Genomic DNA, 3765 nt, shown 5'->3' with positions numbered 1-3765 from the left:
TTGAACTGCCAGCCTTCTGGTTAGCAGTCAAGTGCCTTTAGCCACTATGCTACCAGAGCTCCCAATGGTGTGGGAAGGAGTGGGAAATATTTGTCTTGCTGTAATAAGGTCAGAAAATGCTAGCAAAAGAAGGTCTTGGATACTGTTTACTTTTCTTTAATGCCCAGCTGAAATGTGATTTCTTCTGTGAAACTTTTCTGGACTCTTCTGCTGGTTGAATATCCCATTTTCTGACTTTGGTCCATTCTCTTGGTGCGGTACTTTTACTGTAGTTACAAATAAATTGGTATTTTCTGCATAGACTTTTATCTTCTTCAAAGAAGTACCTTGCATTTTTCATCTTTGAATATTTAATGCTTAGTGTATGCCTAATATGAAGTAGGTCCTCAAGAAATATTCCTCAATTTTCATTGGCTTTCTAGGTCATCCCACTAAACAGTGATCATGGAGGTTTGTAGCATTGTCTCCCTCACTAGCCTCAAGCCAAGGGCTTTAAAAGATAAGAGTCCTAGCCAGTCTGCTAGAACAGCAGGGATCAAGTCAAGCTTCCATCAGCTCTGTAGGTTTGGAATAGAGAATCTTAGATACCAGATAGATAGATAGATAGATAGATAGGTAGTTGACTGCCATCAAATTGACTTCTAGCTACAGAGATCTTATATACATCAGAATGAATTTCTGCCCAGTCTTGTATCATCCTCATCATCACCAAATCAAACCAATTGCCACCATATTCAAATCCATCATTGTGACTATTGTGCCAATTCATCTCTCTTACACTTACCAGTCTTATGCTTCACCAAATATGACATAGTCCTCTAACAGTCTCTACTGGTGACATGATCAAAGCAAGTGAATTGAACATTTTCTATTTCTAGTAAGTATAATGTTTTCACTGGGTCTTGTGGCATAGTGCCTAAGGCACTTGACTGCTAACCAGAAGGCTGGCGGTTCAAACCCCCTAGCCACTCCTCGGAAGGCAGGTTGGGCAATCTACTTCCATAGTGATACTGCCTCGGAAACCCAAGGAGGAGTCGCTATGTGTCAGGGCTGACTTGACGGCACATAACCACAACAGCAACTTTCAGAAGTAGATTGCCAACTCCTTACTTCTTAGTCTGGAAGCTCTGTTGTGATCTGTCCACCATGGATGAACCTGCTGATGTTTTAAATACTGAGAGCACAGCATCCAACATTACAGCAACACCTAAGCCAGTCAGTATGACAAACTCACAGTCGGGTGGTGCAGAGAGCCAGAGAAGGGCTAAAATGTTTTAACAAGGACAATGAGATTGGTTCAGACTACTTAGGAAATATCACATAGTACAAGACTACAAATATCAAAGTATCTATTTTTTTTTTCTGCAGTTAAAAGAAAAAATGTATATGAATACCCTTTATACCCATTATGTTGTATTCACTAGGTCTGGATAAATATAATGAGTATAAAAGGATGTCTGGTCCAAATCAGTTTTCCTGGCATATAAAAGGCCACATGTGGTATCCAATAATGCAAGTTTATCCTCACTTGCAATCAAGGTGAGAGGAGAGAGAAAATAAAATATATCAATGACTTTCATCTGTAGGACAGAGAAAATGTATATTGAAAGATAAATTATATTCCAGATCTTATTTCATTTCCACCATTGGCCAGTTATATAGTGGGAGAAAGGAGGATGTTTTGTAGAATTGTATAGATTTCTGAGCTTGAAACCACCTTAGAAATTATCCAACAGAATTCCTTTATTTTACAAATGAGAAAACTGAGGTTAGGAGAGGTTAAGTGACATGTGCAGGAGGGAAGTAAATGGCAGAACAGGGCTCGAGTCCAATTTTCCTAAAGACCAGTGCAGCGCTCCCTCTCATCGCCTCTGTGCAACACAGGGAAGCAAAGAGCTTAGCATTGCCCCCTCTCCCTTCACGGTGACTTCTTTTGCTCTCCTACATCTCCTTTCATTATTCAAGGACTTTTAATGCCCATGATTTTCTCTCTTCATCTTTCCAAATTCATTTTCAGTAAAGTGGCTGACAACTATATGTATATAAAATATATGTAACTAGTCATACTTAGTATTGTGGCATTTTTGCACAAGACTGAAGAAAATTTTTAAATAGAAATGACTAAAAAATGAAAAGATACTCCATAATATCAGTGCCAAGCTAATCTCACTTGAGTTCCTATGAAAATTAAAAACAATATCAGCACAAAGTTAAGAAATTGAAAAAGTACAAAAATGTAAACTATAAAACATAAGGTTTACTTTCCCATAGTCACTCTCCCCAGTGGAAATTGTTGTTAATAGATTTTATCTATGCTCTCAGCCAATGGAAAATTGTTTATACATAAGCCAGCACAGGTGGTAGGTAGATAGATAGATTAAAATTTTGACAAAAGACTTCAACCAACAAAAACATCATTTTTATTTAATAATGTAACTTATATACTTTCCAAAATCAGCATGCTTACATCTGTTTCATTCTTTTCAATAGCTGAATGGTGTTCAATTCCATCAAAGCACAATACTTTATTCAACTATTCTGTAAGTTGCTTCCAAGTTTTTCTATTACAGTTTAGAATAATCATGTTTCTATGCATTTATGTCTCTGCACACACACACACACACACACACACTTTCATAAGCATAACTATAATTGAAAGAATTGTTCAGTTAAAGAGTATGAACACTCAAATTTTATCTGATAAACTTTTTGAAATAGGGCATATAAATATCTAACAAAAAAACAAACCCACTGCCATCAAGTCAATTCAAACTCATAGCGACCCCCATTGGGGTTCTGAGGCTGTAAATCTCAGTAGATTGCCCTATCTTCCTTCCACAGAGCAGCTGGTGGGTTTGAACCACTGACTTTTTGGTTAGTAGCCAAATGTCTTATCCACTATGCCACCAGAGCTCTTTATGAATATCTAAAGTGGGAGGTAAATATAGGTAAAATTGGGGAATATTCATTTGTACTTTTTCAGGCATCTTGTTCTAAAATCCCAAAAGGTGTTTGAAAAAGAGTAGCAGGAGAAAATTCTGAGCCACGGCTGTCTGTAGTATCAAGAAAAGGGCAAGGATCAGATTCCAAAGACCTGAGTTTAAATTGTAGCTTTGCCACTTGCAGTGATCTTTAACTAGGATGTTAACTTTATTCATTTAAGGAGGAACTAAAGAATTTACCTACTATGAAGTATATCAGTTTTCTGGTGTAGCGCCTAAGGCATTTGACTGCTAACCAGAAGGCTGGCAGTTCAAACCCACCAACCACTCCTTGGAAGGAAGACTGTGTGATCTACTCCCATAAAGATACTACCTTGGAAATCCAAAGAGGTGTCACTCTAACTCAGGATTGACTCAATGGCAGTGAGGTTTTTTTTTTTTGGTAATATGAAAATTATGTAACTACATCATGTTGTTGTTGTTAGGTGCCATCAATTGGGCACTGACTCATATCAATCCTATGTACAAAAGAACAAAACACTGCTAGGTCCTCACAATCCTTGCTATCCTTGAGCCAATTGTTGCAGCCATTGTGTCTATCCATCTCATTGAGGGCCTGATCCTCCACTTTACCAAGCATAATATCCTTCTCCAGGGCATGGTCCTTTCTCACAACATGACCAAAGTAGGTGAGACAAAGACTGGCCATTCTCGCTTCCAAGGAGCATTCTGGCTGCACTTCTTCCAGGGCAGATTTGTTAGCTCTTCTAGCAGTCCATGGTGCTTTCAGTATTCTTTGCCAACACCACAACTCAAAAGGATC

This window comes from Orycteropus afer, unplaced genomic scaffold, assembly GCF_000298275.1.
Source record: "Orycteropus afer afer isolate SDZICR_OR568_19922 unplaced genomic scaffold, OryAfe1.0 scaffold00195, whole genome shotgun sequence".
Classification (NCBI taxonomy): domain Eukaryota; kingdom Metazoa; phylum Chordata; class Mammalia; order Tubulidentata; family Orycteropodidae; genus Orycteropus; species Orycteropus afer.
The sequence above is the reverse complement of the archived record's forward strand: the minus strand, read 5'-3'. Positions refer to the sequence as shown.